The 25,672-nt window shown below is 45.8% G+C and overlaps 3 non-coding genes and 1 pseudogene across 3 annotated transcripts; 3 read left to right on the top strand and 1 right to left on the bottom strand.

Annotated features, from left to right (window-relative positions):
* Positions 1-2: 2 nt before the first annotated feature.
* LOC133359713 (E3 ubiquitin/ISG15 ligase TRIM25-like) lies at positions 3-24,848 on the bottom strand (annotated as a pseudogene).
* TRNAA-UGC (transfer RNA alanine (anticodon UGC)) lies at positions 17,532-17,603 on the top strand. The gene has a single exon. It is a non-coding gene; the product is annotated as a tRNA-Ala (tRNA).
* TRNAA-UGC (transfer RNA alanine (anticodon UGC)) lies at positions 18,106-18,177 on the top strand. Its single transcript has one exon. It is a non-coding gene; the product is annotated as a tRNA-Ala (tRNA).
* On the top strand, positions 19,007-19,078 carry TRNAA-UGC (transfer RNA alanine (anticodon UGC)). Its single transcript has one exon. It is a non-coding gene; the product is annotated as a tRNA-Ala (tRNA).
* Positions 24,849-25,672: the final 824 nt, after the last annotated feature.

Below are 25,672 nucleotides of genomic sequence, written 5' to 3'. Positions count from 1 at the left end.
ACGCTCAGCCAACCCCTTTGTGATGGAGAGCCACGCAGCCCCTAGCCACCGAGAGCCACCAGCCAGCCACGGGCATGGCGCTGAGCGTGGCGGTGACGAGGGTGGCGAGCGCCGTGCGTCGTGGTGGCGTCTGCCCTCTGCGCTGTTCACGTTCACCTCTCTCAGGACGCACCACTCAGATCCAGGATCCTCACTGAGGCACCCCACCCCCACACCACCAGCCCAGGGTATAGGGGCTGAGTGAAGGTTTGGTGAAACGAGTGCAACGGCGCCATGGAGTCGGCGCTGTAAAACGACAGCAGCCCCGCGTCCCAGTCCAGGTGGACCCCGACTCTCTGCGGAGGCTGCTTCACCGACAGTGACGTCACTACCCCGCCATGCAGCACTGAAAAGCTGTCGCCATATTTCTGTAGACACCAGGAGACATCGCTTTCTCCCAGGCGGCACTCATCCCCTCTCCGTGGGATCGTCCCGTAGGCGACTCCAACCCGACACCCCCACGCGCTCCCCACGTCCACCTCCCAGTAGTGCTAACCCGACGAGAAGCTCTCAGAGCACAGCGTTTTTGGCCGGCACTCAAAGCGGTGTGGGTGATGGGGGCGACCCTGGGGGACATCGCTCTGCGTCACCGTCCTGAGATCCGAGGAAATCTGGAAGACGTCGTGGGCTGAGTTTGTGTCCAGAGTCGGTGAGCGTCCATCTGTGATGAGTATTAGTGTACACACACTAATATTAGTTAGTTTTATTGTACACATACTAACATTAGTTAGTATTAGTGTACACACACTAATATTAGTTAGTATTAGTGTACACATACTAATATTCGTTAGAATTAATGTACACATACTAATAATAGTTATTATTAGTGTACACACACTAATATTAGTTAGTATTAGTGTATACAAACTAATATTCGTTAGTATTAGTGTACGCTTTCGAATATTAGTTAGTATTAGTGTACACTAATACTAACATTAGTTAGTATTAGTGTACACACACTAATATTAGTTAGTATTAGTGTACACATACTAGCATTATTTAGTATTAGTGTACACACACTAATATTAGTTAGTATTAGTGTACACATACTAATATTTGTTAGTATTAGTGTAAACACACTAATAGTTGTTAGTAATAGTGTACACATACTAATATTCATTCTAGATTTGAAGCTTTCGTGACTGCAAGGATTCATATTCTTAGGTTTTTTCGGTAAAGTCACGTAGGTAAAACATCAAAATTTATAAAAATAAAATAAAATAAAGATCACGACGTTTCGGAGGCAACACAAGTCTCCGTCATCAGGTGGGACCGTCACAGCCAGATTAGCTGCATCAAGTGAGGCAATGATTCAAGATGTAATCCCTTTAAAGCGAGTTGGGGGGGGAGGAGAGGGGGGGGGGAGTTCATCAGAATGTGGTAGCCAATGAATGGAACGTATCGGGAGGGAGGGGGGCGGGGCCAAAAGGGTGGGCGACGGCGTGGAAGCGATTGTGCGCAAGAGACAAACTGCTGCACACGCCAACGCATTGGGCAGAGAGGGGGAAAGGGGAGGCCTGAAACAATGACACAAAAGAACGGAAATGCCATTGTTTATACCAACGCTGGCTGAACAATGAAGAGATTACTGTTAAACACTCGGTAAAGTAAAGTAAAATAGTGCCTGTCAGATAAGATGGTCCAAAAAAGTGTAATTAAGTCTTTTTTGCGTGGTTAATAACATCTTTCCAATGATTACTAAGTTTGTACCCATCATCACGGTTGAAATTATGTCTGTGTTTGTATATTTGTATGGCTTCGTGTACAAACCTTTGATGGTAGCCAGGAGGTTTGCAGAGAACCTTGGTCTCGGAAAAGACAATTTCATGAGAACCCACCGAGTTGTAGCAATGATCGGCAACGGCCGAAGAATCAGTTCTGCCGTGTTTCAGATCTGACTTGTGCTCGCGGACACGATCAGCAACATGACGTTTCGTTTCTCCAATGTAGCAATCACCACAAATGCAACTCAATTTGTAGACTCCAGGATACTGTAAGTCAGGAACGACATCCTTCACAGATGGAATCAGATCACGTATTTTATGCACTGTACTGAATCGGACTTGGATCTTATGTTTGTTTAGAATTTTGGAGATCTTTTTGGTCACGCCTGCTATGTATGGTAACGTGATAGTTTTGGTCGGAGTTTCATGTGGCTGTTTCTGTGTGGTGGGAGAGACAGCTTGGCGGATAGAACGGTGGATGATACTTTCGTCATCTGGCCACATGGCCTCCCAGCATTGAACCACTTCTTGGACCACATCAATTCTAGACACCCATCCATCAGATTCACCATGGAAGTGGAGAAAGACGGTAAACTACCATTCTTGGATATTCTGTTTGAGAGGAGGCCTGACGGATCCTTGGGACATTCTGTCTACAGGAAAGCCACCCACACAGATTCCTACTTGAAACCGGATTCCCACCACCACCCATCTCAAAAGAATTCTCTCATCAAAACGCTATACCACAGAGCCCATGGCATTTCTGACCAACACCACCTGACCGGTGAATTAAGACATGTACATCGGGCCCTCAGGATGAACGGATACTCTGACCGTACTATCCGCCAAGCTGTCTCTCCCACCACACAGAAACAGCCACACGAAACTCCGACCAAAACTATCACGTTACCATACATAGCAGGCGTGACCAAAAAGATCTCCAAAATTCTAAACAAACATAAGATCCAAGTCCGATTCAGTACAGTGCATAAAATCCGTGATCTGATTCCATCTGTGAAGGATGTCGTTCCTGACTTACAGTATCCTGGAGTCTACAAATTGAGTTGCATTTGTGGTGATTGCTACATTGGAGAAACGAAACGTCATGTTGCTGATCGTGTCCGCGAGCACAAGTCAGATCTGAAACACGGCAGAACTGATTCTTCGGCCGTTGCCGATCATTGCTACAACTCGGTGGGTTCTCATGAAATTGTCTTTTCCGAGACCAAGGTTCTCTGCAAACCTCCTGGCTACCATCAAAGGTTTGTACACGAAGCCATACAAATATACAAACACAGACATAATTTCAACCGTGATGATGGGTACAAACTTAGAAATCATTGGAAAGATGTTATTAACCACGCAAAAAAGACTTAATTACACTTTTTTGGACCATCTTATCTGACAGGCACTATTTTACTTTACTTTACCGAGTGTTTAACAGTAATCTCTTCATTGTTCAGCCAGCATTGGTATAAACAATGGCATGTCCGTTCTTTTGTGTCATTGTTTCAGGCCTCCCCCTCCCCCCTCTCTGCCCAATGCGTTGGCGTGTGCAGCAGTTTGTCTCTTGCGCACAATCGCTTCCACGCCGTCGCCCACCCTTTTGGCCCCGCCCCCCTCCCTCCCGATACGTTCCATTCATTGGCTACCACATTCTGATGAACTCCCCCCCCCCCCCCTCTCCTCCCCCCCCAACTCGCTTTAAAGGGATTACATCTTGAATCATTGCCTCACTTGATGCAGCTAATCTGGCTGTGACGGTCCCACCTGATGACGGAGACTTGTGTTGCCTCCAAAACGTCGTGATCTTTATTTTATTTTATTTTTATTAATTTTGATGTTTTACCTACGTGACTTTACCGAAAAAACCTAAGAATATATACTAATATTCGTTAGTATTAATGTACACATACTAATAATAGTTATTAAAAGTGTACACACACTAACATTAGTTAGTATTAGTGTACACAAACTAATATTCGTTAGTATTAGTGTACACATACTAACGTTAGTTAGTATTAGTGTAGTGGTGATACGCGCTGGGTAGGGATCGTGTGCCAGCGCGTAGTGATTGGCTGTGTGTGTTGGTGACGCGCGCTGACGGTGAAGGATCAGGGGTCAGCGCGGGGTCGGGGGTTATGACGCAGTGATTGGCTGGGTATCGGTAACGCGCGCTGACAGCGATGGGATCCTGGGGCAAGCGCGTGGGGATTGGTCAACTAAGGGGGATGCTCACGTCGAGGTCCGCATACGCTCCGTCTCCCGAGAGCGGGGGCTATATAAGGTGGTGCGTACAGGCGCACAGTTGAGTTGGTGACCAGCGAAGACTGAAGACGGTGGAAGAAGAGATAGGGCCCTGCGGCACCTAGTCCCGCTGTCCTTGTGAGGACCGGGGCTCTGTGTGACCCAGAGGCGGGACCCTGGGACCCGGGGCCGAACGTCCGTGTGAGGGCCGGCCCTCGGGACCCAGAGGTTGTGACCCACGCCCAAGCTGGGGTGGGCCTGGAGGCTCCACGGACGTTACGGGGCTGGAGTGCAGTGGGAGCATGCAGTGTGAGCATGCAGCGTGAGCCATAGTAACTACACGTGTCAAGTGGAGTGTGTAGTGGGAAAGGTAGTGACCACACGTGTCAAGTGAAGTGTGTGTAGTGTGAGGAATAGTGACCACACGTGGTATTGTGACAAGTCAAGGTTTAATAAAATATGTGCTACCCGTCAAGTGGTTTCCTGCCGTCATTCCGAATACTTCATTAGTGTACACACACTAATATTAGTTAGTATTAGTCTACACATACTAATATTCGTTAGTATTAATTTGCACATACTAATATTAGTTATTATTAGTGTATACACACTAATATTAGTTAGTATTAGTGTACACAAACTAATATTCGTTAGTATTAGTGTACACTTTCTAATATTAGTTAGTATTAGTGTACACACACTAATATTAGTTAGTATTAGTGTACACACACTAATATTAATTAGTATTAGTGTACACACACTAATATTCGTTATTATTAGTGTACACACACTAATATTAGTTAGTATTAGTGTAAACATACTAATATTAGTTAGTATTAGTGTACACATACTAATATTCGATAATATTAGTGTACACAAACTAATATTCGTTAGTATTAATGTACACATACTAATATTAGTTAGTATTGTTGTACACATACTAATATTAGTTAGTAGTAGTGTACACATACTAATATTAGTTTGTTTTGGTGTACACATACTAATTTTAGTTAGTTTTAGTGTCCACATACTAATATTAGTTAGTATCAGTGTACACAAACTAATATCAGATAGCATTAGTGTATACATACTAATATTCGTTAGTATTAGTGTACACAAACTAATATTCGTTAGTATTAGTGTACACATACTAATATTAGTTAGCATTAGTGTACACAAACTAATATTCGTTAGTATTAGTGTATACATACTAATATTCGTTAGTATTAGTGTACACAAACTAATATTCGTTAGTATTAGTGTACAGATACTAATATTAGTTAGTATTAGTGTACACATACTAATATTCGTTAGTATTCGTGTTCATATACTAATATTCGTTAGAATTAGTTTACACATACTAATATTATTTAGTATTAGTGTACACATACTAATATTAGTTAGCATTAGTGTACACCTACTAATATTAGTTAGTATTAGTTTACACATACTACTATTAGTTAGTATTAGTGTACACAAACTAATATTCGTTATTATTAGTGTACACACACTAGTATTAATTAGTATTAGTGTACACATACTAATATTCGTTAGAATTAGTGTTCATATACTAATATTCGTTATAATTAGTTTACACATACTAATATTCGTTATTATTAGTGTACACACACTAGTATTAATTAGTATTAGTGTACACATACTAATATTCGTTAGAATTAGTGTTCATATACTAATATTCGTTATAATTAGTTTACACATACTAATATTAGTTAGTATTAGTGTACACATACTAATATTAGTTAGTATTAGTATCACAAACTAATATTAGTTAGTATTAGTGTACGCATACTAATATTCGTTAGTATTAGTATACACATACTAATATTCGTTAGTATTAGTGTACACATACTAATATTCAATAGTTTTAGTGTACACAAACTAATATTCGTTAGTATTAGTGTACACATACTAATATTAGTTAGTATTGGTGTACACATACTAATATTAGTTAGTATTAGTGTACACATACTAATATTAGTTAGTATTGGTGTACACACACTAATATTGGTTAGTATTAGTGTACACATACTAATATTAGTTAGTATTGGTGTACACATACTAATATTAGTTAGTATTAGTATACACACACTAATATTAGTTAGTATTTGTGTACGCATACTAATATTCGTTAGTATTAGTATACACATACTTGCCCGATGAAGCTGATTGTAATTATCAGCGAAACATTGTACTCAAATTTTAAAATGCTGTTGATTCTCTCTTCAGCACACCGGTGGGCTAAAGAAGTTAATAATGTTGTCCTTTGAAAAACGTGACACATTTTTTACTGTTTGGCCGTGTCGGGTGGTGGAGGGTTACGACACATTTATAAATAACGCGTTCTGACCCAAAAACCTATATTATGAATACTATTGGTTGCGACAGCCTACGTGTTAAATTATACTAATATTAGTTAGCATTAGTGTATACATACTAATATTCGTTAGTATTAGTGTTCATTTACTAATATTCGTTAGTATTAGTGTACCTATATTAATATTAGTTAGTATTAGTGTACACATACTGTTAATCACTTGTGAATAATAATTGGTGAATTATAATTACTAATAATAGTATTACACTAATATGACCATGGGTGTGTGTGCAATGGTTGTGAAGAGTGGTGATGATTCCAGCACTACGATGTGAACGCCACTCTCAAAGCGTCTCTCTCCAAACACGACGCCTGTACCACAGCCACCACAGCCTCGCACACTCTCACACCCACACACAGACATTGTGTGTCACAGCCTCGCACACTCTCACACCCACACACAGACATTGTGTGTCACAGCCTCCCACACTCTCACACCCACACACAGACATTGTGTGTCACAGCCACGCACACTCTCACATTCACACACAGACAGTGTCACAGCCTCGCACACCCTCACACCCACACACAGACGTTGTGTGTCACAGACTCGCACACTCTCACATCCACACACAGACATTGTGTGTCAATGCCTCGCACACTCTCACATCCACACACAGACATTGTGTATCACAGCCTCGCACACTCTCACACCCACGCACACACATTGTGTGTCACAGCCTCGCACACTCTCACACCCACACACACACATTGTGTGTCAAAGCCTCGCACACTCTCACATCCACACACATACATTGTGTCACAGCCTCGCACACTCTCACATCCAAACACATACATTGTGTGTTACAGCCTCGCACACTCTCACACCCACACACAGACATTGTGTGTCACAGCCTCGCACACTCTCACATCCACACACAGACATTGTGTGTCACAGCCTCGCACACTCTCACACCCACACACAGACATTGTGTGTCACAGCCTCGCACACTCTCACGTCCACACACAGACATTGTGTCACAGCCTCGCACACTCTCACACCCACACACACAGACATTGTGTGTCACAGCCTCGCACACTCTCACATCCACACACACACATTGTGTGTCACAGCCACGCACACTCTCACATCCACACACACATTGTGTGTCACAGCCTCGCACACTCACAAACACACAAAGACATTGTTTGTCACAGCCTCGCACACTCTCACATCCACACACACAGACATTGTTTGTCACAGCCTCGCACACTCTCACACCCACACACAGACATTGTGTGTCACAGCCTCGCACACTCTCACACCCACACACAGACATTGTGTGTCACAGCCTCGCACACACTCACACCCACACACAGACATTGTGTGTCACAGCCTCACACACACTCACACCCACACACAGATATTTTGTGTCACAGCCTCGTACACTCTCACACCCACACACAGACATTGTGTGTCACAGCCACGGACACTCTCACATCCACACACAGACAGTGTCACAGCCTCGCACACTCTCACACCCACACACACAGACATTGTGTCACAGCCTCGCACACTCTCACATCCACGCACAGACATTGTGTGTCACAGCCTCTTACTATTTCACACCCACACACAGACATTGTGTGTCACAGCCTCACACACACTCACACCCACACACAGATATTTTGTGTCACAGCCTCGTACACTCTCACACCCACACACAGACATTGTGTGTCACAGCCACGGACACTCTCACATCCACACACAGACAGTGTCACAGCCTCGCACACTCTCACACCCACACACACAGACATTGTGTGTCACAGCCTCGCACACTCTCACACCCACCCACAGACATTGTGTGTCACAGCCTCGCACACACTCACACCCACACACAGACATTGTGTGTCACAGCCTCGCACACTCTCACACCCACACACAGACATTGTGTCACAGTCTCACACACACTCACATTCACACACACACATTGTGTGTCACAGCCTCGCACACTCTCACACCCACACACAGACATTGTGTGTCACTCCGCTGCTGGGTGAGCGCCTCTCCGTGCCGTGCACGTCCTGGGGGGGGGTTATTTGACCATACTTCACCGCTCTCGTCAGTGCTCGTTGGCGATGGTGGGGATCGTGAAGTTGGAAGCGTAGAGGTGCAGTACAACAATAGTTACCGCTGCGCTGCATGCCCTCTGCTGGTGTGATGTGTAAACATTCGGCACGAGGAAGACAAAGGCGGCCGGGCGCGGTGCTGGCCACCCACCCCCTCGTGTGCCGTGCCGGCCGTCACGGCTTCTCGCTCACAGCACTTGACCCATTGGTCTGTTCAGGCTGCACGGGGGAGCTTTGTCTTTGCAGGCACTGTATGTACAGTGTTTCACTCTGTGTCGCTGTGCCTGTATTTCTCACTGGGCTGACTCTCGATCTGCCCGATGTTATCTCCCTCACCTGCTATGAAGGAGGTTGTGGGTTTTATCCCGACCCTGACCATGCCTGTTGCTGCTGTATATTTGGAGTCTGTGTCTCTCTCTCATCATCATCACAGTGGCTAGGGAGATGTTAACAACCTCGCCAGGTATATAGGAGGCGTGGGTTCTATCCTGTGACCCTGACAATGCCTGCTGTTGCTACATATTTAGAGTCTGCGTCTCTCTCTCATCATTAGCACAGTGGCTTTGAGATGTTATCTCCCTGGCCTGCTATGTAGGAGGTCTTGGGTTCGATCCCGACCTTGACGATGTCTGCTGTTGCTGCTGTATATTTAGAGTGTTTGTGTCTCTCTCCCCGTGGTGGTCGCGCGGATTTTTCATCGCGTCCTCCAATTTGTCGCTTCACATTTAGACTCAACGTCATGCGTTAAGATCATTTGGCTGCTACTATAAATTTCCACGTGGTAATCCACTTAGTTGAGTTGTCATTTGCGGCAAGTTCCCTTGAGAAATAGAGCCACATAGCTCAGTGGATCTTACCTGGTAAAATTAATTTTTTTTAAAGATACACGCCCCAAGGACACTGCTACGTGTCTGAAACAAAGTGCAGCAGCCTACCGAGCGGTGCCGGTCTGCATCATTCTGTTTGTAATGAAAATGTTGACAGAGATCAGTGCAGAGTGCAGAGAGAGACTCACACACGAGAGCAATGCGCTTCGTATTCACTCCTCCCAGCGAGATGGCCTCTGTGAGCTCTTGGGGACTGAATGTGGGAGGAGGCGCATCCTGGATTCCCTGCGCGTCCAAGATCCTGCACTCAGCACGGGAGACGCAGAGTCTATGGAGGGTGCAGTCCCTCCACTCACACAGCACGGGACACGCAGAGTCTATGGAGGGCGCAGTCCCTCCACACACACAGCACGGGACACTCACAGTCTATGGAGGGCGCAGTCCCTCCACACACACAACACGGGACACTTAGAGTCTAATGCAGGTCCATGTCTCTTGACACACGGACAATATGGGATACAACTGCATACAATTGGGTTTATTAGGAATCACATTACGACTGTTTGCTGATTTGTCCACCAGTTGGCAGACAAAGCTCGAGTTTGAGTCTGGGTTGGTACTGACCTGAGTCTCTCATGTAGTGGATCCTGAAAAACACAAACCCGCATTTCACATTAACATTGACATCCTAAACAGACGCCCCACCTCCACACAGTCACCTGTCACTTAAAGTGGAGCACAACATCAAGGAATTAACAAATATCTGCAAACAGAGAATGATGAAAAACAGAGTTATCTGTGTGCATTTGTACTGTGAAGCCTATTCTTATTAAATTTTGACTTAAAACTATCGTGACTGCAGGAATTTATATGCTTGTGTTTCAATCGAAACCTCGTGAGTTTTTTTATATTTTTATTATTATTTTTTTATTGTATTTTCTATCTACGTGACTTTACCGAAATAACCATAGGATATTAATTCCTGCAGTCACTAATGCTTAAATTCAAACATAGAATTCCTCTTCTTTTTTTTCATCAAAAACAGGATTCGTTTAACTGGACACGAACCCCAACAAATAACAAAGCCACTCTTTGCAGGTCTAGTCTAGCAGCTAAACAAATAATTAACTAATGTTCAACAACTCGTGTTTTTTAACTCTTGCTCAGTAGCGAGCTGGTTATCACAAATGATAGCTCAACGAACTGGCTTATGTGGACATTTATAATAGCAGTCAAATACTCTGAATGGGTGATGTTGATTCGAAATGTGGAGTGAAAAACCAGAGGACCTGGTAAAAAATATTCGCGATCACAGAAAGAGAGAGACGTAGACTCCACATTTACAGCAGACGTCAGGGTCGGGTCAAACCCACGACCTTCTGCATAGCAGGTGAGGTAAAGGCGATGTTGTACTGGAAAAGTATAGGTCTGAATGTCACACGGAAGCAAACGAGCGTCTATTTATGGCCACTGACGCTTGCTCCCAGATCGAAAAATACTGAAATTAGATTGCCAACAATGTCAACGTCTCACAGGGCGGTGCGGCTCTGCTGGTTGTAGATAAACCCTCTGATAAACCAAGGCTGTGAGTATAAACTATTTTAAACTACTTTTTTTATGCCTTACCAGGTAAGGCCCACTGAGCTATATAGCTATGCTTCAGGAGTAACCTTGCCAGCTATTAAAATTAAAGAAGTGGCTTATAGTGTGGAAATTTATAGTAGCAAATTACCCTAAACACCTGATGTTGATTTAAAATGTAGAGGGAAAAACCGGAGGACCACACATCCACGAGGAGAGAGAGATGCAAACTCCAAATATACAGCAGACGTCAAGGTTGGTATCGATACCATGACCTCCTGCTTATCAGGCGAGGTAGTTAACATCTCAGAGCCACCACGGCGAGTGAATGGAGGTGGTGCAACCTGCAGGAAGAAGAGCGGGTCCTGCACGGCGAGGGCGGCGAGCAGCTGGTTGATCTCCCGCTCCAGGCCGCGTGCTCTGCTCTCGTAGCGATCGATGTCCGCCTGGATGCGGGAGAGCACGCAGCAGCCTTCCTCGTCCACGCGCTCCAGCACCTCCCTCTCCTCCTCTCTCAGCTGCTCTCTCCGGCACTCAAACTCTCGGCTGATCCGTGCCTTGATCTCACGCAGAGACTCCTACACAGACAGTGCCGAGTTGTTGAGTCACTCGTTAGGTAATGACGCAATGTGGTGTCATACAGGTAATGATTGTTATCATACCTCGATTATGTACATGGAGGTGGGTGACGTATGCATTGGGAGCTCATGAAGATATAAAGCACAGGGAGAATGAGAATGGGATATATTGTAAGGTGTTAATATCATAGGCAAGGGTAGTATTTGAAATACGTAAGTCTGTAGCTACACGTTGCCGAGTGTCTATCTGGGGAAAATGAAATACATCTGTATGGGTATCATTCTTATCTGTCTGTCTGTCTGTCCGTCCCACTCTGGATCTACCAAACAGTGCATGGGAGGGAAATGCGCATTAAACCGAAACAATTTTCTTCCCGAGTACATTACAAGAAAATTGCGTCAAAGTTTCTGCGAATATACAGAGCTAATACACTTCACATTGCTCTATTGTTTTAAATGAAAAGGTGCTGAAATAGACAAACACTGCTGATTTCGAAGGCAATTCTCACGTCCACTTCCACTTGCACTCAGGCTAAGTTGATGTGATTCAGATTTGGGTGAGCCAGAAAGGAGGAATCTCAATCGTCCATCATGGTTGTGATCAATGAAGGAATCGACAGGACAAGTCGCCAATTTATATTCCAGCATGGATCTATTCCACCCCCCCTAAACCAAAACTGCTGTCATGTTGGAAGTGGCGTCGTAAATTAAGCTTCTGTGTCATACCGTGGAACCCTTCTATTCACGTAGTAAACGTGTGTTGCAAATCTGGCCGTCCTAAACTGGTTGGAATGGTACCCACATTTTTTTCCTGAAGTGTAAAAATGCACAAAAGAAATATATTTTATTGAGGATTAAAGTTTCAGAAATATTTTGCGCTAAAATAATGGGCTTTATAAAAAAAAGTGCCGACAGACAAAAACGGTTGCGAACTCACACTTTGCTCCGTTAGAGTTTGATGTCGTTCATTTTGTAGATTGAAATTTTGTAGATTGCAATTGACTAAAGTTGTATCCCGCGCCAATGCGTGGGGCAGTGCTCGTCAATGATAAAAGCTAAGTTTAATTGAATACGAATCGTAGGCAAACCAGAAAAGGGAATTGTGCGGCTGCCATCTCTCTCTGTACGTCCCTGAGCGTCCGTGTCCGTGACGCCGCCGTGTTCCTCTTCTCCTCTCTCCCCTCCTTCTTGACTCGGAGCTCCTCCTGCGTTTTGGTAGATAAATAAATAAATACGCGGTGCTCACCATTGCCATTGGTGGATCACTGATAGATCATCGCCATCCCGCATCTCTGATTAGCACGGTTGTCTACGAAAGAAGTTAAACTTAAACACACACATCTGTTGTCATATTTATGGATACGTTTTGATTTATATTTTACATTTTCCCACGATTGTATATCGATTGCACTGTCCATGTCATGCATTGAGACAAAGAATCCAACGGGAACTACTGCAGAGCAATGCAATATCCTGTTAGACAACATCATTGACAAATATCACGTACATCTATCTATTCTATCTATATAAATTAACATCTAACTTTATCTGTGACTAGCTGTACTACCCGGCTTCGCCCGGGACTTGTATCTACCACGGCCGGCCGCCTTTGTCTCCCCAGTGGCGATGTTAATACGCTACAGCAGTTACTCGTTTGAGGCAGAGTCGACCTAGGGGAGGTTCAAATAATTGTCACCGGTGGTGGCCGTGAGCGGGAATCGAACTGGGTTCGCCGGGTTGGTAGCGCAGCGTAGCGTTAAGCACTACACCCACCGCTCCTCACACACCACACACGCACAGACACACACACAGACACACACACAGACACACGCAGACACACACAGACAGAGACACACACACACACAGACAGCACGCTAACCACTACACTACCGCTCCCCACACAGCACACACGCACACACACAGACACACACACAGACACACACACACAGACACACACACACAGACACAGGCAGCACGCTAAGCACTACACTACCGTTCCCCCTACACAACACACGCGCGCGCGTCCATAGGTACACATACACGCGCTTGCTGCAGACACACACGACTTTCAGGGTGCGTACGGCAGTAAACGACTGAAATAATAAAGCGGCAATGCTGTGTAAGGAACGCCTTAGACCCGCATTACACATTTGTGTAATGCGAGCGTAAACACACAAACACACACAAACACATACACAATACACACACACATACATGCAGACACACAGACAGACACATAACACACATACATACACACACATACAAACACAGAAACACATACACACATACATAGACACACACATACATACACACAAACACATCCACAGACGTACATACACACATACATACAGGCACGCAGACATACACATAAACACATACAAAAAAACCCACATACATACACACACATACATACACACAAACACATGCACACACATACATACACACATGCATACAGACACACAGACATACACATAAACACATACACACATACACATGACCCGGCTTCGCCCGGGACTTGCATCCACCACGCCCGGCCGCCTTTGTCTCCCCAGTGCCGATGTTAATACGCAACACCAGTTACTCGTTTGAGGCTGAGTCGACCTAGGGGAGGTTCAAATAATCGTCACCGGTGGTGGCCGTGAGCGGGAATCGAACTCGGTTCGCCGGGTTGGTAGCGCAGCGTAGCGTTAAGCACTACACCCACCGCTCCTCACACACCACACACGCACAGACACACACACAGACACACACACAGACACACGCAGACACACGCAGACAGACACAGACAGACACACACACAGACACACAGACAGCACGCTAAGCACTACACTATCGCTCCCCACACACCACACACGCACACACACAGACACACACACAGACACACACACACAGACACAGACAGCACGCTAAGCACTACACTACCGTTCCCCCTACACAACACACGCGCGCGCGTCCATAGGAACACATACACGCGCTTGCTGCAGACACACACGACTTTCAGGGTGCGCACGGCAGTAAACGACTGCAATAATAAAGCGGCAATGCTGCGCGAGGAACGCCTTAGACCTGCAACACATTTGTGTAATGCGAGCGTAAACACACAAACACATACAAACACATACATACACACACATACACACAAACACATACACACACATACACACACATACATACACACAGACATACACACAAACACACACATACATACACACAAACACATACACAATACACACAGACATACATGCAGACACACAGAGACACACATAACACACATACATACACACACATACATACACAGAAACACATACACACACATACATACACACACACATACATACACACAAACACATACACACACGTACATACACACATACAGACACACAGACATAAACACATACAAAAAAACCCACATACATACACACACAGACATACACACAAACACATACACACACATACATACACACATGCATACAGACACACAGACATACACATAAACACATACACATGACCCGGCTTCGCCCGGGACTTGGATCCACCACGCCCGGCCGCCTTTGTCTCCCAAGTGCCGATGGTATACGCCACACCAGTTACTCGTTTGAGGCTGAGTCGACCTAGGGGAGGTTCAAATAATCGTCACCGGTGGTGGGCGTGAGGGGGAATCGAACTCGGTTCGCCGGGTTGGTAGCGCAGCGTAGCGTTAAGCACTACACCCACCGCTCCTCACACACCACACACGCACAGACACACACACAGACACACGCAGACACACACAGACAGACACAGACAGACACACACACAGACACACAGACAGCACGCTAAGCACTACACTACCGCTCCCCACACACCACACACGCACACACACAGACACACACACAGACACACACACAGACACCACGCTAAGCACTACAGTACCGTTCCCCCTACACAACACACGCGCGCGCGTCCATAGGTACACATACACGCGCTTGCTGCAGACACACACGACTTTCAGGGTGCGTAAGGCAGTAAGCGACTGAAATAATAAAGCGGCAATGCTGTGCGAGGAACGCCTTAGGCCAGCAACACATTTGTGTAATGCGAGCGTAAACACACACACACATACATACACACACATACACACAAACACATACATACACACAGACATACACATACACACAAACACACACATACATGCACATACACACAAACACACACATACATGCACACAAACACATACACAATACACACACACATACATGCAGACACACAGACAGACACATAACACACATACATACACACACATACATACACAGAAACACATACACACACATACATAGACACACACATACATACACACAAACACATGCACACACGTACATACACACATACATAGAGACACGCAGACATACACATAAAGACATACAAAAAACCCACATACATACACACACACATACACACAAACACATACATACACACATACATAGAGACACACAGACATACACATAAACACAAACACACATACACATGACCCGGACTTGGATCCACGATGCCCGGCCGCCTTTGTCTCCCCAGTGACGATGTTCACACACGACAGCAGTTACGCGTTTGAGGCTGAGTGGACCTAGGGGAGGGCCAGGTCCGTTTCAAATAATCGTCAGCGGTGGTGGGCGTGAGTTGGAATCGAACTGGGGTCGCTCAAGCAGCTTAATGACTGTTTGTACAAAGAACATATAAAGAATCGATTATAATAACCAGGCAAGAGTCCACATTATAGACTGCCAGTACACGCACTCAGCTTCATAAGCAGGCTAGAGTGTACATGATAGAGTGGCAATACGCTCACCGAGCTTAATAAGCAGGCTACAGTGTACATGATAGACTGGCAGTACGCTCACCCAGCTTAATGAGTATTTGTACAGTGAACATTAAAGTAATCGATTGTTGGCGCGTTGGGTTTAAAAGTAATATTAATAGCACACATTGTGGTGGGGGTGTAGTGAAGAGTAGGAAAAACTTTGATAAATTTACCTCTGAGTGGCGTGGTGGGTGTCGAGGCCTAGTAGCGTGCAAAGCCTGCGGCCTCGCCTAAAATTGTCGGCTTGGAAAAGGCAGGGTACGGGTGGCGTTCCTTCCCCCCCCCCCTAGCGCTCCAACAATACTGTGTAATGGGTATTATTTAATTAAATACGGAGCTTATGAAAGTGGCGAAGGCGTGGCTAGCCGTTGGCAGGGGCAACCGCCGTCCAATGAAACTGCAGCCCTTGGCGAAGGCGTGGCTAGCCGTTGCCAGGTCCAATGAAAGCGGCGAAGGCGTGGCTAGCCGTTGCCAGGGGCAACCGCCGTCCAATGAAAGTGCGTATGGGCCAAAGTCCACACACACACACACAGACAGACAGACAGACATGAACGATTTTATATATATAGATGAATGCTGCACTTCCCGTCATTTTCATGCAGGGGGCGCGTCGGTTTGAACGACGGAATCGGTCTGCAGAACGAGGCGATTCTGTGTTGATTCCCAGAATCGATTCCCAGAATTGACTTGGCCCCCATCGACACGACTTTGCCATTTGTCTTACAATGACGATGACAATTTCCCATTCTCCCCGCATACGCTATCACAATCAACAAGTCGCAGGGACAGACGTTCCATTACGTTGGTAAGCACACAACTTTACCTATCTTTCTATAATGAATAATACAGGTAGGAACAATATGTTCCACACTGCCCACTCGGGAGTTTTTGTCTGTTTGTCTGTCGTGCATAAATAAATATATAATATTAACAGCTCTTTGATTGGTGGAGACCTGCTGCCGGATACGGAGAGGGGAGGTGGCTAAGGGAGGAGGGTCAGGGGAGGGGCCTAAGGAAGGTGGGAGTCAGGAGAGGGGCCTGAGGGGTTGGGGGGGTCAGAGGAGGGGCCTAAGGGAGGGGGGGTCAGGGGAGGGGCCTAAGGATATGGGGGGGAGGGTCAGGGGAGGAGCCCAAGGGAAGGGGGGTCAGGGGAGGGACCTAAGGGAGGGGGGGGGTAAGGGGAGGGGCCGATAGTTAAAGGAGCTGGCTACCTGGCTGGCTGGCTGCCAGCGTGGTGGGGATGTAGCTCAGTGGGAGAGCGCACGCTTTGCATGTGTGAGGCCCTGGGTTCAATCCCCGGCATCTCCATGTCGGAAGCTTTTATTTAATTAATTTTTCCAACAAAGGTTGAATTCCAAAATCAATTGGCTGTGTCAATGTCCCTGTAATAGGGGTGCACATGAACTCTCGTAAATATTACCCTATATGAACGATACCTTCGGATGAAATTGTGTTGATTTCAGGAACTTGCTATTTGTATAACTAGCGATGCATACAGTGATCAAATGGTTTACTTAAACATTTGTAGATGAAAGCAAGTGCTTAAAAGTATCCAGAACACCTTTATTTCCGAATTAAATATTTCCAAGAATAAATAAATTGGGACAGCATTATCGTATCCATCCACATGTATTCTTGTTATTTATTTTTGTTTCAAAGAAATACATTTTGCTTGAACTCTGTGCAGACTCGATGTGTCCAGGGCCCAGGGCCAACAGGAGAGTTAGTGGGGTGACAAGGGAGAGGAAGAAGCTGATGACGAAGTTTCACCCCATACCTAGGTGGAACTGCGCCCCTGTAGAACCAGAATGGAGATGTAGCTCCGTGGTAGAGCGCACGCTTTGCATGTGTGAGGCCCCGGGGTCAATTCCCGGCATCTCCATGTTGGATCTAGAATCCATGTTGGAAGTTTTTATTTAATTTATGTTTCCAACAAAGTTTGATTTTCAAAATCAATTGGCTGTGTCCATGTCCCTGTAATCGGGGTGCACATGAACTCTCGTAAACACATTCCTGCGGAGGGAGCTGGAAGGAACGTTGGGTTGCTCGGTCAATGGCCAGGGTCAACGGCGGCGTGGTGTATTTCGCAAATATGGCCAACTGTGAGGGCGGGCACAAGCCGGCGTGAGTCGGTTAAAGTTGAGTTTTATAAGGGCACCACGGGGTGACCAACCCTTCACCACCCTCCCCCACCCAGCCCCTCCCCACCCTCCCCTCTCCACCCAGCCCCACCCCTCCCATTTTTGGATGCACGACGGACGGACGGACACAATAATCCCCTGTGGGCTGGTGGAACCAGGTGCTTCCTACCAGTATAACCCTATATGAACGATACCTGAGGTTTAATTTGTGTTGATTTCAGGAACTTGCTATTTGTATAACTAGCGATGCACACAGTGATCAAATGGTTTACTTAAAATTTTGGAGATGAAAACCAGTGCTCAAAAGTATCCAAAACACTTTTTTATTTCCGAATTAAATATTTCCAATAATAAATAAATTGGGAAAGCATCATAGTATCCATCCACATGTATGCTTGTTATTTCTATTTCTTTCAAAGAAATACATTTTGCTTGGACTCTGTGCAGACTCGATGTGTACAGGGCCCAGGGCCAACAGGAGAGTGAGTGGGGTGACGAGGGAGAGGAAGAAGCTGATGACGAAGTTTCACCCCGTATCGAGGTGGAACTGCGCCCAGGTAGAACCACCATGGGGATGTAGCTCAGTGGTAGAGCGCACGCTTTGCATGTGTGAGGCCTCGGGTTCAATCCCCGGCATCTCCACGAGGTGATATTTTGCCAGTGGACAATTTTACTCGAAGGAATATGCATGGCCTGCACAAAACGTCTGCTTGTTTTCATTCGTTATGGTTGCTGAGCATAAATCCAGAAGACCAACATGTCATACGGTCAGCAATGAACAGCACTGCAATCAAAGTTGTAGTCGATAAGAGTTAACATGTTTATGGCATTCATATTTTTGGTTCTTTCGGTAAAGACACGTCGAAGGGAAATAATAAAATAAAAAATATAAAACAATACAATTCTCACGACGTTTCGACTGCAACACAAGCAACCATCATCAAGTGTGAAATCAAAATATTTATGGAAATTTGCAAGATAATTAGACTTGAAACCGTAGGATGGACTTTCAAATTTGAGCAGTGCGTGGAGGAAGCCGAGAGAAAAGTGTTGTGACCTGCCGAGTGGTGGTCGAACGGAGTGGGTGAGAAGAAAATCAGTCTGGAGTCCTCATCGCTGAAGGATAACTCAACGAGTGGAATAATACAAGTAGGAACAACAGTTTCACACTGCCCACCAGGGATTATTTGTCTGTCGTGCATAGCCCCTCCCAAACATGTACGTTCCGGGATTGGTTGAAGTGCATCACGTGACCGCGAGCTTTCTGTCGTGCACGAATGCGCTGTCCAAGCAAGTTCCTACCTGCCCACTCCGAAGGAACGTGTTATAATAATATAAGATAAAATTTCTAAACGGAGCATTGGATACTTTCAGGAATGCGTCGTTCGTGTGCAAATTTTGTGACTTTCCTGGCCGAAGGCAGTAAATGCCTTTGTGAGGGGGTGCCACAGGCGCCCCCGAACAACTAGTTCTAAGATCTTCTTGGTTCTTTCGGTATGACATGTGGAAAAAATGACTGCCTCTTCAGCTGCCGCTATGTCGACTAAATGTAAGGACAACTTGATTTCCAAATTCAACCGCCTCTCAAACAAGAAACCGGACCCACACATTGAAAAGCTAGATGTTAACAAAGTCGTAATTAATCGCAGTAACAGTCTTATTTCTGAAGGTTTGAAATCCGTTTTAGCTAAAGGACTAAACTTTGCAGTCACACCTAGACACATACCAGTTAATGATATAATTGCTCGAGTAGATGTAGCTCTCAAGGGCTTGAGTCACATCGCTGCAGACGTAGCAAGATCTGAAATCTCTGTAACCCTCAAAAACGCTAAGATGCCAGCTAGCAACATCAGCAAAGATGAGCGTTTTGAATTAGCTCAATTAAAAAAGAAGGATGACATTGTCATCCTCTCAGCCGACAAAGGCAATGCCACTGTCATCATGGACAAAATAGAATACAACAACAAAATTCAAGAACTACTAAACGATGGCAGCTATACAAAAATAAAAAGAGACCCCACCAACAGCCTCGTCTCCAAAACCAACAACATCATTTCTGCTTCAACCGCATTAATTGATCAGACCAAACAGTTCTCGTTGAAACCTTCTGCAGCCAGGCCACCAAGATTGTACGGCTTGCCAAAGATACATAAAGAAGATACACCTCTTCGTCCCATTGTCTCTACTATCAACTCCCCCACTTACAAACTGGCTCGTTTTTTGTCCGAAATCCTACGGCCTTTCACTGGAAAAACCACCTCTGTAGTACTAAACTCTACTGACCTGGTATCGACAATCAAGGGGATTGCCCTGTCCCCAGACGACCTGCTTGTCAGTTTTGATGTGGTTTCCTTGTTCACCAAGGTGCCTGTGCCTGACACCATCGCAATAATTGAAGACTTGGTTCATCAAGGACTGAATGCTGGGGTACCCCCCCTGGTGAGACACTGCTTAACCAATACATACTTCACCTGGAATGGAACCTTCTACAAGCAAATTGAGGGCACCCCAATGGGCTCCCCCCTATCTCCGGTTGTAGCCAACATCTTCATGGAGAAATTTGAGACGGACGCCATCCAGACTGCCACTCTACGCCCGACCTTATGGAAGAGGTACGTAGACGACACTTTTGTCATCTGGCCACATGGCCGGCCTGCTCTAGACCAATTTCTCGACCACATCAATTCCATACACCCCGCCATCAGATTCACCATGGAAGTCGAAAATGATGGCAAGCTACCCTTTTTGGATGTCCTAATCAAAAGGAGACTTGATGGTTCAATGAGCCACTCTGTTTACAGGAAAGCCACCCACACGGATGCTTATCTAAAACCGGATTCCCACCACCATCCATCCCAGAAGAATTCCCTCATCAAGACTCTATATCATAGAGCCCAATGCATCTCCGACCATGAACACATTTCCAGTGAACTCAAACACGTACGCCAAGCTCTTAAGGCTAATGGTTACTCCGACTACACAATCCGCAAAGCCATCACTCCAACCATCAAGAAGGATCCTGTTGAGGAGCCTTTCAAGACCATCACCTTACCCTACATTGCTGGGGTCACAAAAAAGATCTCCAAAATCCTGATTAAACACAAGATCCAGGTCCGATTCAACACAGTACATAAAATCCGTTATCTGGTACCGTCTGTAAAAGATGTGGTTCCAGACATACAGTACCCTAGCGTCTACAAACTAAGTTGCCTCTGTGGTAGCAGTTACATTGGGGAAACCAAACGACATGTCTCGGACCGCATCCGTGAACATAAAGCTGACCTGAAACACGGTAGGACAAACACCTCAGCCGTGGCAGATCACTGTTACAACTCAGTGGGCTCACATGATATTGACTTCTCCAAGACAGAGGTTCTCTGCAAGCCATCTGGCTATCATGAGAGATTCGTTCATGAGGCGATCCACATATACAAACACAGAGACAATTTTAACCGAGAAGATGGATTCTGGCTTAGCAATCATTGGAAGGACGTAATAAACCATTTCGACACACATTAGGGTGGGTAGAATAATACATAGTGTTATATTAAATGTATAAGGTATACGTTGGTTTACAGCAATACAGTATATAATTTAATGTTGGCAGTATATAGTACGGTATATGCTCGTGTGATACAATAGAATAAAGTTTAGATGGAAGCATATTATATAATTTTTACGACGTAGAATTGTAATGTATTACTTGCTGTTAGTAACTCAGCTTAGTGTAGAGTATAGTAAGTATACTGATGGTGCTATGCAATTTATACTTTAGTTTTTTATGTAGTTTATACTTTAGTTTTCTACGTGGTTGTTGAGTAACTGCAGCTACATATCATTAACATTCCTTTCCTTTGTTACTGCTAATCCCTGCACCCCCCCTTGGTGCTGTTGATCCTGCATAATGCATGGGCATAATATGACTTTGAAACCCCCCCGCCCACCTCCTACGCATTTTCCATGTATATGCTAAATTCCTCTTCATATGCACATTCTTTTGTTAAGGCGCTCTTTCTACCACCTCCAACGCAGCTTATATATAAGCTCCTAGCTTGGCATTGTCTCATTCTTCACCTGAGGACGGCTGCTTGCGTTGTGGCCGAAACGTCGTGAGAATTGTTTTATTATGTTTTATTTTTATTATTTTATTACTTCCCTTCTACGTGACTTTACCGAAAGAACCAAGAAGATGAATCCCTGCAGTCACGAAAGCTTTAAATCGAAATTTAGTTCTAAGATGTGTTTAAACCTCTTCCAGTGATGGATGTAGCGGCTTATCACAAGCCCTACTATACATAGTAACTTAGTCAAACTAAGATTTTGAATTCTCACGCAAAATATGATTTAACATGATGTCAAATGTTGAGTCGGCTTAGACCATCAACTCACTAAACTTGGGAATCCAGTTTAAACCATGGGAGGCCGACTATATTCCAACTCAGTATTACAGCGTTAATTCTAGATTTGAAGCTTTCGTGACTGCAAAGATTCATATTCTTAGGTTTTTTCGGTTAAGTCACGTAAGTAAAACATCAAAATAAAAATAAAATAAAATAAAAAATCACGACGTTTCGGAGGCAACACAAGTCTCCGTCATCAGGTGGGACCGTCACAGCCGAATTAGCTGCATCAAGTGAGGCAATAATTCAAGATGTAATCCCTTATAAGCAAGTGGAAGGGAGGTGGAGAGGGGGGGGTGGAGAGCTTATCAGACTGTGGTAGCCAATGAATGGAAACGTATCGGGAGGGAGGAGGGGCGGTGATCAAAGACTGCACGTAGTGCTCAACACAATGAATGGAAACGTGTCGGGACGGAGGGTGAGCGGTGATCAAAGACTGCACGTAGTGCTCAACACAATGAATGGAGACGTGTCGGGACGGAGGGTGAGCGGTGATCAAAGACATCACGTAGTGCTCAACACAATGAATGGAAACGTGTCGGGACGGAGGGTGAGCGGTCATCAAAGACTGCACGTAGTGCTCAACACAATGAATGGAAACGTGTCGGGACGGAGGGTGAGCGGGGATCAAAGACTGCACGTAGTGCTCAATACAATGAGCAGAATGCTCATTGTATTGAGCTCACCCTCCGTCCCGACACGTTTCCATTCATTGTGTTGAGCACTACGTGCAGTCTTTGATCACCGCTCACCCTCCGTCCCGACACGTTTCCATTCATTGTGTTGAGCACTACGTGATGTCTTTGATCACCGCTCACCCTCCGTCCCGACACGTCTCCATTCATTGTGTTGAGCACTACGTGCAGTCTTTGATCACTGCTCACCCTCCGTCCCGACACGTTTCCATTCATTGTGTTGAGCACTACGTGCAGTCTTTGATCACCGCCCCTCCTCCCTCCCGATACGTTTCCATTCATTGGCTACCACAGTCTGATAAGCTCTCCACCCCACTCTCCACCTCCCTTCAACTTGCTTATAAGGGATTACATCTTGAATCATTGCCTCACTTGATGCAGCTAATTCGGCTGTGACGGTCCCACCTGATGACGGAGACTTGTGTTGCCTCCGAAACGTCGTGATTTTTTATTTTATTTTTATTTTGATGTTTTACTTACGTGACTTAACCGAAAAAAACCTAAGAATATTACAGCGTTACCAACTCAGCGTTCTGACATCTGAACCACCCTGCCACCTCTACATGGGTCTCCCTATAAAGGGGCGTTTGGTCTTAACAGGGGCTCACCTGGTCGAGGTGAGGGGTCACGACCCACTGATGTGAATCTCTCAGCCTCCTGTAACATTGTGGATAACAACGGAACATCACACTTCACCTGTCTTGTCTGTTGCGCTTTTTCCACTGTGATGACTCTGTGCCAGGAGTGGTCTCCTGCGACGGGGCAGACATGGCAGACCGGGATCTTATCCTGTTCACAGTAAAGAATTAGCTCCTGTCTGTGCTCCCGACACCTTCTCTCCTCCAGGTTTGCAATGGGAGCCACCAGGAGATGTTCTCTCAGCTTGGAATTCTCTAAGTGAGGCCTCAAATGTGTCGCACAGTACGATGTCTCGCATCTCACGCAGGTCATCACAGCAGGAGTCTGGCCGTCACCGCAGTTGTCACACAAGATGGCCAAGGCCATCCCTTCTCCAACTCTGAGCTGCTCCGCAAGGTTGGCGAGGGCCACGTTCTTTTTCAGCCGGGGTCGCACGGGGAACAGCGCTCGACACTGCGGGAAGCTGAAGCTGCTCGCTGTCTCCCAGGTGGTCTCCAGGCACCGGAGGCAGAACGAGTGTCCGCAGCTCAGCGTGCAGGGGCAGACGAACGTGTCCAGGCAGATGGGGCAGTGCAGCTCATAATCCACACTCTCACTGGGAGTCGCGCTCGCCATGACCCATGGGCTTCGCCTAGATCGCTCGCTGTGTGGCTCAGAGAGACGCTGGACCAGGACGTCTCTCTTTTAGTGGCGGTGAAGAAGGAAGTAAAATACTTAAAATAGTTTCATTGTCGTCACTGACATCACGAAACTGCATGGAATGTGAACCCGCGCCCCGAGGTGCGCAAACAACAGCCTCCAGGTGAATACGGCTACTGTACACACCGCTACATGAACAAAATGTATCAAAGGAACTAAAGAAATGAGTTGTTAATATAAGTCGTAGAGGTTCAGCTGCGATGGCTGATTCGTGAAATGAGTATCGAGAGATAATGTAATCTTTCCAAAGCTTAACGCCCAATTTTCTGACTATGGTACGACAGAACAATGGATTGCATGCCACGGTCTCTAGGATATGTTATCTCCCTCGCCTTATGGCTGCTTTATATTTATAGTTTGTTTCTCTCTTTCTGTCTCCCCTTGATAGCGTGATTTTGTATCTGAGTCCTCCGATTTTCCTCTCTACATTTAGAATCAACATCACGCGTTTAGAGTATTTGGCTGCTATCAATTTCCACATAAGCCGCTTCATTATGTAATAAAGGACTCCATCACACGATGTTGATCTCCGTTGGTCCTTTATTTGTGTTCGTCTTCCGCTCACCCCGCTGGCCTCCTCCTCGGCCCAGCGTCGTCTCTCCTTACGCCCCGCGCACTCTGCAGCTACCCTGCTGCTCCGCTCTGCAGCCACACTGCTGCCTCCGCTCTGCAGCCACACTGCTGCTCCGCTAGCCCTGCAGCTACTCTGCAGCCTGTGCAACCTCGCACCCTCTGCTAGCCTCCGCTAGCTCTGCAGCTACTCTGCTGCTCCGTGCAACCTCGCACGCCCTGTGCTAGCCTCC

Source organism: Lethenteron reissneri, chromosome 65 (genome assembly GCF_015708825.2).
Source record: "Lethenteron reissneri isolate LAM-NWPU_2019-01 chromosome 65, ASM1570882v1, whole genome shotgun sequence".
Lineage (NCBI taxonomy): Eukaryota > Metazoa > Chordata > Hyperoartia > Petromyzontiformes > Petromyzontidae > Lethenteron > Lethenteron reissneri.
This window is presented reverse-complemented; position numbering and strand designations above follow the sequence as displayed.